The sequence below is a fragment of the Anser brachyrhynchus genome (assembly GCF_964034855.1).
Source record: "Anser brachyrhynchus genome assembly, chromosome: Z".
NCBI lineage: Eukaryota > Metazoa > Chordata > Aves > Anseriformes > Anatidae > Anser > Anser brachyrhynchus.
In genome coordinates this window covers 67,926,001-67,940,027 of record NC_137697.1, presented here as the reverse complement: position 1 = coordinate 67,940,027, position 14,027 = coordinate 67,926,001, and the positions used below count along the sequence as shown (strand labels likewise).

The window sequence follows — 14,027 nt, the reverse complement described above, 5'->3', positions numbered from 1 at the left end:
ATGGCACAGTGACAAAGCTGTAGTTTGCACCGAAAGACGACCGAGGCCCAGAGAGACACTGCAGCTACAGAAACAGCTGTCTTATCAGCACACTGCAGGGATGGAGATGGCTCAAGAGGTCCTCAGCAGATAATCACTTGAATAGGTTTGCAATGCGCCAAACTTCACGCTTGATAAGACCAGCCCAGTGCAGAGAGCAGCAGAGATCCAGCTGCATTCTATTGTATCTGTGCTGTAAATTAAGAAATTGAAATTCAGGTGGCACAGCCAGCATGCTGCTGATAATCCACTGAAGTAAACTGTCATTAGGATGTTTTCAGCAAAGAGAAATAGGTTTCTCTTACTGGGTACTGCTTTAATAAAAACACCTTAACACCCCCATCCCTAATTGCTGTCCTAGCAGTACCTGAGCTGGGGTGGGTTCCTCATCTGTTTCACGGTTGTGACAAGTCTGTGACTCACAGAACAAACTGTCCAGAGGATAAAAAACTTCCACGCTGAAACTGGAGTAGTTATTTTCAACTCCCCATTTCCTCTGCAGGAGAAGGAACTGCACTGTGATTTTTAATAAACAGTCAAGCTCACATTAAAGCACATAAGCTTGATTCTGTAAAAGGCAATAAAAGCGTGTGTTTTTGAGCACAGCTAATCAACAGCAGAAACTCATTGCTGATGTGAAAAGGATACATAATGACCTTTAGACTTATTTGCTTGACAAAATGTAAGCTAAAGTGCATGCTGAGACATTTTATAGGAGCAGAAAATCTGGTTTCAAACTGTGTGTTTTGATTGACTAACGGCAGCAAATTAGAATACTGTAGCTCCACCTTGATTCGGCAGAAATACTTATTTTAGACTGAGTTTAGTTTACCTTTGATCTGTTTTTCTGAAGAAAGCTTTGTGGAAAATGCAATTTAAAGGAACGTAGATCGAGTATGTAACCTGAGGTCAGCCAGCACTATTTTGTAAAGGAAGGATAGCTACATTCACTTTACTCTGTGACTGATTCCTGAAGAGCTGGAGTAACCATATGGGTTTATAAGCCATTATGTTATCTAATTTTGGCCATTAGGGCTAACTATCCATCTTCTTTGGATAATAATATAAGACAAGGTAAGCTTTATTTCTTAACAAAAGACAAGTTGCTGGGTACTTATGCCAAGAGGAACTTGAAACCTCAACAGAAACATTAAGGCTCATCACTCTGACTTGTTAAATGGAGGGCAAAGAGGTGAGACCAGCTCTATCCTCCTGATAATCTAACCACATACATTTGGCCTTAGCTTGTCAATTAAACGTCTGACACAGGGAGCTATCAAGGAAGAAGAGGAAGAGGAGTAATAAAGACCCAGGAGATGACTCATTTCTTTCATGTTTTAAGATCGAAAGCTTTCCCAGAGTCAAGGGGAAAGGCAGAACCCAGGCAGGGTGGGAAGAGAGGTGTCTTTGGCACTTGTAGTTTGCTGGTAACACTTCTTTGCTTGTCCCTAAAATTCAGGGGCCTTTATAACAGTGTGGCAGAGATCAAAACTGCAAGATGACTGAGAGAGCGCAGAAGGCAGGTACGGCCAAGGTCAAACTCATACAGTGGCTTGGGTGGACTCTGCAGTTTTAACATATGCCAGTTAGTGTCTGTTGCAAAAACTGAAAACACTTTTTTTTTTTTTTTTAGTTCTTCAGATGCATTTCAGTACTTCACAAGTAGGTAAGTGCTTTAATGAAGGTGACAATTCAGAGAGAGAACTCAACTACAATTTCTCCTTGCTGCTGCTAATTTTTGGGATCATGTATCCAGGGCCTGAAACCATCCCCCTGTCTGTGAAGTGCTGTGTAGACACAAGGAGAAATAAACCTCATGTAAAAGAGACAATCAAAAGCAAAAATGTAATCAATATTTTTAATGTTGTTTGTTATTCAAAAATAACAAGTTTTTTTAAGTTCTCCAGTGAATCACCTGAAACGCTGTCAATTCAGTTAGATTAGACTTCCACCATAACAACAAGTTTCTCCAGGAAACAGATGTACGGTTATAAAGTTACTACAATTAGTATATCCTGTCATGGTATTAAAGTTACAGGAATATTGACTTAAAAGACAGGTTTTACTTTTTCAGAAGCATGTATTTGTTTTCATTTGTCGAGGGAAGAGCACATATTACACAAATACAGCTTTTTTAGTCTGCCACCATATTTCCTGCTGACAGCATAGTGGAGTAAAGTAGAGGCTGTTGCTGCCATTATTTTATTGAAAAAGTCCCCATAAATGGGGACAACATGGCATCAGATCATGTTCAGATAACCTGATTGCATGGACAGAAGATAGTTTTTTTTTTTTTCTTTGTAGAGCAATTCTTAAATACATTCCTCATAATTTAAAATATCAGCTTGATTTTTTTTTCCAAGTTAAGATAATAAAAAAACAGCTGGCAATTATATTTCAGCAGAGCTGCACACCGTGTTCTGTTCTAGCATGTATGGGTAAAGGTTTTGAAGGTGTATGAAAGTAGCATATTTTTCTCCTCCTCCAAACAGAGTTCATCTTTTTTTAACACACACCTACTCTAATGGCTGAGTGGTGAGGAGTGGATGAGTAGCTACACATGCTGGAGAAAGGATATTAAAAATACTTTTTCTTAGCATTATGTTAAAGGTCTCCTTTTCCAAATATACTTCTTCCTGCCTGTAGCATAATTTCACCCAGTTCATTACATTTCTATTTTATATAATATATACATATAAATTATATAGATATTTTTTATATATTATATATATATTATGATCAGTTTATCAGGCAGTGGCTGAATAGTCAAAGAACTAGGCTTTACTGATTACTCATTGCAAATATTAACTATGAAGATATAATCTCACTTTCAAAAAGCATTTCCCTTATCTTACTTACACTGATTATCAAGATTTTACTTCTAAGGATCAGGCTGAAAATAGTCTAAATAACCATTATTTCTTCTCTTTAATGTCACAGTTACTCACTTGTGGATGACTTAATTGTTTTTCACTGGTGCTGGCCTAGTTTTCTTTTCTTAAAATGCTGGAGGTTTTGTTTCTTCTGCTTATACAACTCAGTTTCTCGCATCAGAAGTACTACGCACAGCTCTCTGATACTTTGATTCTGCTGGAGATGAGTCATCAGCAGAAACCAGATCGTAAATGATCATGTAGCTGCAAATTTCTAAAAGGTTATTTCAACTAACAGTAATGTACAGAGCTGTAATATGATTTATTGGAATAAAATATGTGATAAAATTACAGCCAATTATTCTGATGATGACATGGATATTTACTCATTGCTGAAAATTCTTCCGTATATCTGCTCATTAGCTAATATATATATACACACTTCAGAATGGATCCAAAAGTACTATATTGTTTCCTTTCCTAAATGCAGATTCAGGAAAAAGTACATCACTCAGATGTATTTCAACATGCCAAAACACACTGCTTATTAATTCAAAAGAAGCCCCTAAAATTATAGCAGTAAGAAAGAATAAACTCAGATCTGCCAGGAACAAATTGTCAGGCAAAACCTATTTGCTCCTACAAGCATGGCATATTGCATAAGGCAGAGAAGTAGTACATGTTGATTTGTAAAAATTTTGTGTTGCCAACCTCCACTACATTCTCATGGGATAATGAGGAAAGATAGTGTTAATTAAACTACAATAAAAAGCAGTATAGAGAAGTATTATCTGGAAGATACTTAGTTGTAGTTCATTGACAAAATGAACAGGCATATCAAATAAGTTTTTACTGGAGTGTATCTTTTTAAGGCAAAGCTAGTATTTCTGTCCATGTTTTGGAAGATGAAACACATTGCTTGCATATGAAAATGGTGGACTGCAGGAGGCAGAAGGGTTATAAACATTTGGCAGGTAAGTGCTGAATATAAAATGCTCTTTTCAAAACTGAGAGATTTAGTCTCAAGATAAAGCCAAGCAAGTGACTGTGATTTTTAGGAAACATCATAATCAATATGAAAATAATACAAAAAAGAGAATAACATCAGTACTGAAGAAGAGGATGCATGATACTACCCTACCACACTGAAAGAGTCAAAGTAATGTACTGCTGAAACAAAAAAAAAAAAAAAAAAAAAGAGAGATTTCACTCTGAGAGTGTGAACTGAGAAGACATGTTTAAGAAAGTTGTAGACGGACCTCAAAATGGTGTTTAAAAGTAAAGATTTTATAAAACATAACCTATGAAGACATTTTAGGAGCGACTTTTTTTACAGATAGAAATAATGGCAAAGGATATATGAATTTTTTGGGGGGAGTTTCACAATTGGCAGGTTACGATCAAAGAGTCTTACTGTATAACATGACTTGTAAAAAAAAAAAAAAGAGGGAAATGTCTTAATCCACAACACATAAACAACATAAACTCCAGATTAACAACTGGGAAACATTTTGTAAGGGCAGTTAAGTGCTGGACCATGTTGCTTCAGCACGTTTCTGAGGTTCAAAGTTCCTCAGAGAGCTAGGACAGAAGCTCCTGAAGCTCCTTAGGGGTCTATACCATTCTCCATCACCAAAATTACTGGATTTATAAATGGCACTTTTTTTTTTCTTAATAGGCTGAGAAAAAAAGCTGTAAAGTACTAAACAAATTCTCTACACAATTATCTTCTTTGTCAAGCACTGAAACTAAACAAGTCCAATGAAAAAAGCTATTTGCATTCTAACATTTCTTCAAGATGAATTCAAAGACTCATTTTTATTTGATCTCCTGCACTTCTATCTTCAAAGTGCCTTACAGTATTCAACAGTTGATTTTTAATGATTTCTTGGTCCAAACTTGAGACGTGCCTACTAGCTGCAGACTATCTGCATTCTGAAATTTCATGCACCTTTTCATAACTCCCATTTGGCACTTAGAAGTTGTGACATATTAACTTACTAATGAAAACTTTAGAGCTGAAACTACTGGATCAGTAGCATAAATGTACACGTCTATGCAATTCAGTGTCTATGAGAAGGAAAAAAATTGCATTTTAGATGGCATGGATTCAATTCTAATGGTCTAGAAATAGGTCCTAATGATGGAAATGGGTTTTCTGCAGAACTGTCTTCATAGTGCGGAACCTCTACTCAGTTTTCTTCCCAAACGTTTCCACATTCATGGATGGGTCATTTGCTACATCCTTCACATGAAATATGAGATACATTATGAGACCTAAAGCTGATGTAAGTCATGTGATATTTAACACAAATCAGAAAGTGAATTCACATTATGTCTCAAGTAGATGTAAAATATCTTTCTTGATACTCAAATCTGTGTTCCATCCCTAAGAACTGCCTGTCTCACGTTACCATTAACCATATAGAGCCTGTGTTGACAGCAAATAAAGAGATAGAATTAGCCTTACAGGATGACTGGATAGTGCCTTTTAGATTCTGAAAGCATGTTCTTCCCCTCTTCCCTCATGAGATGAGATCCACATTTCCAATGTTCATGAAAGAAGATGAAAGCAAGAAAAATACCTAAGGCACAATTACTAAAAATCCTGTAAAAAGGCTTATTTCATATTTCCATCCACAGCCCTTTTCCTCTTTTTATTCTAGTTCACAAATCTCGAAATTGACAAGATCTATACTAGAAGTATTTATTCCAGCTGGCACTTCATCAGTGCTCCGAGCTGCTGCAGTAAGACAAAAGATAAATACTAGGTTACTCTGCAAACAATTATTTAATATTTCTTGGCCAAACTTCCTCCTTAATCCTTGTAAAATATCCCTATTCCTGTCATGGAACATTCAGAACAAGAGTATAATAATTAATTGTGAAAGTTATATCCATTCTCTGACTTTTCACCACACAGATATGTGATACCTATTTGCCTTCAGATCGGATCTTGTTAGTTCTCCCAGTTTTTCTTTTATGTATTCAAATTCCTCTTTTACTTTAGCATGTTCAAACAGGATAATACTTTGCTGGATTCTCCTATTTTGACTTGGTGGCTTAGATATGAAAAACCTACTATGCAACAGCTCTGCAAATGAGCATTTTGTGTCACGCAAATGCATTGTGTAATGTGATGTTCCACAGCCACTTGTTCTGCAGCATTTCCTATTTGGAATAATTGGGTTTTCCATGTTTGACATGGAAGAATAACAAAGAGAGGTGAACTATTTTTAGCTTGTACTTGTGCAGAATCACCAGAGCTTCAATATAGTGTGCATCTTAAGTAGATCAATATTTAAAGGCATATTTGGATGAAGCAGGTTTATTAGCAATGAGTGAAGAAGGCATTTTAGCCTGAAGTTATTTCAGTTGAGAGAGACTTAACCTGAGAGAGAAATCAGCAAGAAATAAGAGACTTAGTATTTAAGGAGGAAAATAACAAATTTAAAAAAATAAAAATAAAAGAGCTGTTACCTAGATAAGCTTGGGGTGGGAGAGATTTACACTGGAGAGGTGGAGAAGTGTAGGCTGAATTCAGATCTTTTGCATTCCTCAGAACTGATTTTTTTCCTGGGAACTTCATCCTCAGGCTAATAAAGAGTGAGAGGAAGCTCAGCATTTCTTCCATTTCCAGAGCACATGAGAATAGTTGACCAAGTTCTACTTTTTGGAGATGTAGTCTAACATCTCTAATCAGTCCACAGGGTTATGTCATTCCTGGTTCTTGACAATACTGAAAGAAGGAGTTTTTTTGTTTTGTTTTGTTTTAATAACACAGCTTTGGTTAGTCTTTACATCATTGCTGCTTCTCTTGACTTTCCCTCAGATCTATTCCACCCCCTAACTCCACTCTGTAAAGTGCTGTTTCAACCATATCTAAGTATTATCTTGAGTAGCCAAAATGCCTTGAACAGAAATAAGAGAGAACTTCATGATTTTATTATTTTCTATTTATCCTTAATAATAAATATACAAATCCAGAAAATGTTTGCATAGTACAAAGGAGGGGACAGAATGTTTTATTTATTGTTTGCCTCTAAGTTTTGTACTGTTGCTGTGGAAAAAGACTTTTGTCATTTCTATTTGGATAATGCTTAGGAGTAGTGTTGTAGAGTCATCGCAATGCTAAAACATCAGCTCATATTTAACTCTCCTTGTTAAGGTAATCTCACAGAGATCAATGGAAATATTTACAGCGTGCTAAGTCAAATGTGCAGAACACTTCTCATCTCTTTAACTGCCAAGAACTTGTATCACTTAAGTCTATGCATGTATCATTTCGCAGGAAATGATTTTTGTACTGTATGTAGGAGCTGTTCTCAAATTGAATAGCAACGTACACCAAAAACTCCACCTCCTTCATTTTGTAGTTTCAATGTGATATATGAGAAATAAAATATTGCTGTTGTTTGTAGGACCTGTTTTAGTAATCATAAGTCAAATGCCTTAATGTAAATTGTAATAAAGACTTTTTTTTTTTTGAGTTATTTGGGTAGCAACAGACATTTTCATGAATTATTCTGACATTTTGTACCATGAAACATCTCTTTTTATTCTTACTTTTCTTACTCTAGATTTCAGAGGAAAGAAAAATCTTTCTCAGTGTTATATTGTTTAATTCCTATTGTGCTGGTATTTTTCAGTTAAGCCTTTTGTTTTTTCTTGCAATGGTTTTATTACCATTATTTATACTAGACTTGCATTTTACATGTTTTCATTTTCCTTTTTTTGATAACTTACACAACTTTGACAAAAAAAAAAGACTTGAGAATAGAGATACTGTGTTTTCTAAAGCATCCCTTCTCAACAACATATCAAATCTGTTTATACGCATAATTGTAAGCACTGAAGCATCATCTTCCTCATTTTTTATAACACTTTTATGTATTACGTAAAAATGGTTAATTTATTAGTGTTTACTAGTTCTGTAAGAATGTTTTCTAACCCTGCAAATTGCAGTTCTAAATTAAACAAGGCAATCACACAGATGCAGAAAATGTAGAGTTAAGGTCAGGTATCTAACATAAATAAAACAAAACCTGTAGACTAATAAAAAGGAACCCAAAACTATATTTGTTTTCCATTTCAATGAAGTACTCCTAATATAGTAAATTATGTTTTGCAATTCATTACTAAACATTCTACTTTTGCACAATTTTCTTTTAATAGTAATTTTGCTCATGTCTTCTACACCTTCCACACTAATTTGGCTTAAGATGTTTATTCTGAATGGTAATGTAACAAGAACATAACATAAGCAAGTGATTACAGAAGCTGCATAAATACTCTTTCAGCTGTAGAATCCACAAATACTTTGTGGCTAAAGGTATATAGCATGGCTAGTTTGCAATGAGGACTATAAAGCACCATTTGCAGAGTCTACAAAGACTTTGATTTAAAAGTGATATGGCAGAATGCACATCATTATGCCATAAACTCAACAGTGCAGAAACACATCTTGAATAGTTTAGGCAGCAGGTATGTTTTTTAGGCAGCTGCCTGAAAAAGATAATATGCTTAGAACCAAATATAGCAGTCTGTTTAATAAACCATTTATAAAAAGAATTAATAATAATAAAAAATCTCTTTCTACTGCCTGCTTTCCTAAAGCCACCTCCTGTTGCCTTCCTTGTTAAGTGTATGACATTTTCCAGATACAAATTTGCATTCCCAGAAATGGAAAAAAAAAAGAGTCCTAAATACACTTAGGAGTTGATTTAGTACACATTCATATCAGATGAGAGAGGATGGAAAGCAAAGAAAAGTGAAATAAGACTTAGAGACAGGAGTCACATCTCAGGATTTCCTGACCCCTGTCGCTCTGGATAGAGCTCTGATTTTTCCAGCAGAAGGGACATGATCAATCTTTCCTTGGTAATGAATGAAAAGGAGGCGATAGCTCTGACAAACTAGTACATTAGCTGCTCTTATCATCAGCCACCTATTCTTTACTCGCCCTACAGATTAGGCTGATCTCAGCACTGCAATTCTTCTTTCTGCAAGCGGTTCCATTGTCCGTGACCAGAAGGGTGCTGCAGAGTCCCTTCTGTGTCGGTGGGGCTGGGGAAGGAGGAAAGCGCGGTGCGGTGCAGGCAAAAGTGAGGAACGTGTCTTGAAATGAGGGAAATGAAGAAGAAGGTGGACGCAGTATCAGGCCTTTGAAGGAAGCAAATGATGTTCTTATCAAAACAGAGTTTTCAAAAGGAAAAGCACTCCTGCTACCATGCAGTCATATGGCTACTGCAAAACCTGATGCAGCTCTGCTTGTGATAGGGGCACCGTGACCCTTCCTCTTGGCTGGTGGGGGTGGGACCCAAATAGATTAGTACATGCTGGCTGGAGCCAAAACCAAGCAGGAAGTGCTCCTTGGAACTGAGCAAGGTGTGTTCCTGCTGCTGCCTTTGCTCTGGGATTTGCTTCTTGGTCTTCCTCTCCGCTGAGCCTACTGCTGGTGACTACAGGGCCTCAGAGGTCTGCAGGAGAGTGCCCAATTCCCCAGGTTGTGCCCACAGCACTGCAGCTGGTGGATGTCTCTGTTCCGTCCTCTCTGTTTGAAGCAGATTTTTTAATTAATATGTTTATTTTTCCTCCAGTCTGTAGGCAATTTTCTTCTCTGTTTGCAGAGCAAAGGTCAAAATTTGGTGACATTCTATACAAGCTAGAAAGACATGAGTTGACTGAAGTTTTACTTCTATGATTGATGGAGGGGCTTCTGATGGTTGGCCAAGTTTAACCTCTGCTCTCTTATAGGTATTTAAATTTAAGAAACGGAAATCCACACTAATCTCTTTGTGAATTGCTACTTTTTTGTTGTTGTTATTGTTGTTTTGTTTTGTTCTGTTTTCCTGGACATCTACTTGGCATAAACACAACACGCAGGAGACTGAAGCTGTGAAAGACTCTTGCATTCTTTGATGAAAGAACCAGCTTTTCAGACAGCTGCTGCAGTCTGTCTTTGAAGAAGAAACTGTTGATGGTACCTTTGGTACCTTTTTTTTTTTTTTTTTTTTTACAGGTTCCCTTGAGTGGTAAGCTGTGATTTATGCTAAAACACTGCACTAATTGCCAGCGTAAAGCAAGCCATGGAGGACAAATGGCTACACATATGGTCAGACTTCTTCCAGTAAACTGCAAGAGCCTTACTTCAGAGAACAGGTAGAAATAAAACTATTTACATTTGCAAGATAAGGAAAACATTAGAAGACTTGCAGAAATTTGAACGTGTGACTTTTCAAACTAATCAGATGAACTAGATAACTGGTTGCGTATTTCTAGGTGTTGGGAAACCTCTGTTCCCTGTTACTGCTGCTTATATCAGTGATCATAAATTGCCAGTTATAGCAACATCTCGGTGCAACTCTCAGGGACCTGTTTCTCTCTGACACTTAAATTCACTGCAAAATTTCTCTGTTAATGTTGTTAAAATGGAATTAAACTGAATGACTGAAACTTATGACTGAAACGAATTCTGGAAAAACCTTCTGGTTATCCCAGCTCATTCCAAACTAGGTCTGACAGATACGAGGAGTGAATCCATGATCAAAACATATACCATATGCCTATTTATTGTCTTTAGTCTCTGCCCACGTGTCAGCTCTAACCTCCTTTCCTCCTCTCATGTGTCTGCACTCACTGATTTCTTGTTTCTTGCAGAGTCCAGACAAGCACATGCCTTGTAACATTGCTGTCAGCCTACTTTATGTTTTGTCCTCCAGAAGTGGTCCCAGCCACTCTTCAGAGTCCCCACTATCTTCTGCAATCTCTGGCCTCTGGCACTGTATTTCAAGCTGGCACGAGGGGTCTGGTCTCCCAGTTGGCAACCCTATTATAGTACTGGCTTGTTTCGGTGTTTGAAAGGAAAAAGGCTCCCTGCTTTAACACCTCCTGTTATCTCAGTAAACTGATGTTTAAATAACTGAACTGGCTTCAATGAACTGTAGTTGCCATTTTCCTGCTTCTTAGTGAGATCAAATGGAGATAATTATGAAGTGGATGAGCAGGTTTAATGAAAGCCAGTTTCTTTTGGTATATTCCTGAAGCAGCAATCATCATCTGTTTGGCTTTTGAAGAGCAACAATTATAATCACTTAAAATCCCAAGGGGAACAAAAATAGAACTTAGATTAGCATATAAAATATACAGCTGGATTGGGCAAGCCTATAAAAAATCTGGGAAAATCATTCTAATTTGAAAGCTATTCAAAATCACAAGCAAAATGAGTTCAAGAGTATTTTATATGTTTCTTTCCTTTTTTCCCTTTTTGAAAGTAGTAACATAAAAACATTTACAGGATTTTCCTAAAACATGGAAATGAAAAACCGGTGCCAAGAAAACGACAAGAATGAGATTCAGTAGAAATAGGCTAAAGTGTATTTTCAAAATAACAGACAAATTTAGGTATTGTAGCACCATCTTTAATAGGTATTAATCTCTGAAAGCTCTGAGATAAATGTATTGCAAAGCCATGTGCTATACTCCAGAGATGAAAAATAAAATATTGCTGAGACAGTTAGCTGCCCATTTGAGCTTTATCAGACAACTGAATAACGATAACGCTTAAAGGAAACTAACAACAGCAGACAAGTAGTAAACTGTGACACACTCACTGTGTAGCATAAAAAAATCAAGCTTTCAGTGACCATTTTGAATGGTCATTTTTATAGTTTTTATACAGAATTTCAGTACAGAAAATTGTTTTCCTTACTCTGCATTGTCCACATTTCTGTTATTTACTAATTCAAGCTTCTGCAAATAAATCATCATTTCAATAAGCTTGGAACCCAAAGGTGGAATTTATTTTTTAATACAATTGAATATGAAGAATTTTTAGTAATTTTGACTTGAAGTGCTAAGACAACTTATCTCAGTTAACGTTATAAAAAGACAGCGTGCAGCTGCAGGAATGGGATTCCAAAAAAAGAACTTCTTTTAAAAAATCTTTGTGGACAAGAAGATGAAGGATTTGGATTGAGTACTATTTATAACACCAAAAAAGTGCATGCATATATTCTCAGTCTATCAAATATCTCCTAAAAATACACCATCCTATAAACTCTAGTTTATACACTAGTGTCTGATTTTCATGCCTAAGATTCTCTAGTATGAAACACAGAGTTTGCTTTTAGCTCAAAGGTACTATGTGCTTTGAGGTTTTGATGCCAAAACGAAGGAGGTCTTGAGGGCGCAACTGTTATTTCCATAGCGAGACCTCTAAAATTGTAATTTAAAAACAACGACAACAACAAAAACACAAAAATAAAGACTGGGGGATTCAGATTCTACTATACCGTGCCTAACAATATCTAAAGATGGCCTGTAAAACTCCTGAATAAATTTATTTTTCTGTATTATTTAGTCCTGTGATGAGCTGAACATCAAACAAATGTCTGCAATTCCCCACTTCTCTGCTGCAATTTTCCCTTTTCTCCCTTTAATTATCCATCTCAATTTAAGTATGTTTTATTGTTTCACTACTCTCAAATAGATACCTGAGTTGATACGTGTTACTTGATTGAGTAAGCATCCCTTCAGAAGACTGAACTTTCCTGAATAGTGTGTTAAAGCCAAAAATTACAGCACATTTATTCATCCTCCCTTGTTTTAAGGTAACACCAGAAAAGGCCCAGCAGGTCTTTTTGACTGTCTTCCTGAGCCATCTGTTTCATATTCTGCATGCTCGCATGCTCTGAACAACATAGGGCATGATGGGATGTAAAACCCCACCAGAGCACTTTCAGTTTAATGTGGATTCAAATGGCCACTTATTTTTAAACAAATCATAACCAAAAGTGGGACACTACTCAGGGAATTAGTTTTGTTCTTGTTTCTTTTTTTCTTCCCTGAAGATTGGCCTTGTATTTGTTGTTTTTGTTATTATTATGACCCAGTCTTTCTCTCTTTGCCCTTGTTTTTGCTTTTATTTTTTTGTTGTTTTAAATGTGGGTTTTTTTTTTTGATACATGTATTCAAAAATTTTACAACATCTGTATTTAGTATCCCAGCCTGCATTAATGAAAATGTTGAAACTAGAAAGACAAAATGAATTCAAAGGGCATTAAGATCTTCATATAGCTCAGAAGAATCAAAACCTTGACTTACTGGCTAAAACTAAGCAACCTGTATGCCCAGGACCTCAGTGCCCACTCCTGCCACTCTGTTTATAAATTATTGCTTTTGCAGATTGTCTGAATGGTCAGTAGGGCTACGGAAATAAGAAAATGTGAAGCCAGGCCCAGAGGGACTGACCAGACCATGCTGAACATAGCAGCTAGGACACAATGTAGAGAAATTAGTCACTGAAACACTTTATTCACATTAAATTGTGATGTTGGAGGGGGGAAAAAAGTGCTTGGTATTGGAGTATCTTTAGATTAGTCTTTATACTGAGGGCGTATGTGACATACCAACCTCCTTAATGACATTAACTATTTGGACTTTATACTAAAAACCCAAATATACTCCTAGAAGAGTGACAGTTTTGCACTTCTGTGGCTGCAGAAGACTATGTAGATTTCATTTCTGGAAAAGAAATGAGCATTAACTCCCAGACTGAATGCAAGCATCAACTGAACAGGTGAAGGGAGCCTTCCCCTCATAACCTTGAGAAAAGCCAGGGACCAACACCACAACAACAAACTGAGCAATACCTTGCGCAGTGCATTTTACAACAACAGCTTGTCTAGGCATAAAACCTACTTACTGTCTGCTGAATAATGCCGTGGTCATGTTAGCCCCAATTTTCATACCCGTAATTTCTAACGAATGCAGCACTATTTCTGCTAAGGTCTGACATTTTTATCACTGGGTTGGCAAACAACATTCAGGGCAAGCAACACAACTTGTAATGCCAACTTTCAAGAAAAGCACAGCTTACGTGAATGGCACTCTCCACTGCCTAAGTGGTTCAGTTTCAATATAAATTCTTCTTAACAGGTACATTTTCTTCTATGGGGAGAGGACTCTGAATATGTGAAATTTGAATTACTGATCTTGGTATCACCAACATATATAAAAGTGAATGCTTGTTTTAAGCATTCAGGTTTTAAAAGACCTCTTAGTAACTTAAAAGGCAAGTCCTAAATTACACATTTTGGTATACCTTGCATTTCA

General features: G+C 36.6%; 1 protein-coding gene and 1 long non-coding RNA gene across 4 annotated transcripts in view; one reads left to right on the top strand and one right to left on the bottom strand.

The window, feature by feature from the left end:
- Positions 1 to 12,435, top strand: part of LOC308185505 — a 14,360-nt gene extending 1,925 nt beyond the window's left edge. The window contains exons 1-3 of one of the 2 annotated variants that reach the window (XR_013943427.1): positions 1,029 to 1,562; positions 1,673 to 1,705; positions 9,934 to 12,435. This is a non-coding gene — a long non-coding RNA (uncharacterized lncRNA). Of the gene's footprint in view, positions 1 to 1,028; positions 1,563 to 1,672; positions 1,706 to 9,933 lie in introns of those variants that run through there. The other variant, XR_013943426.1, reaches the window with a different exon arrangement.
- The window catches only part of ELAVL2 (ELAV like RNA binding protein 2), a 330,906-nt gene that overhangs the window by 100,474 nt on the left and 216,405 nt on the right, over positions 1 to 14,027 (bottom strand). The gene's annotated exons all lie outside the window — the stretch shown is intronic.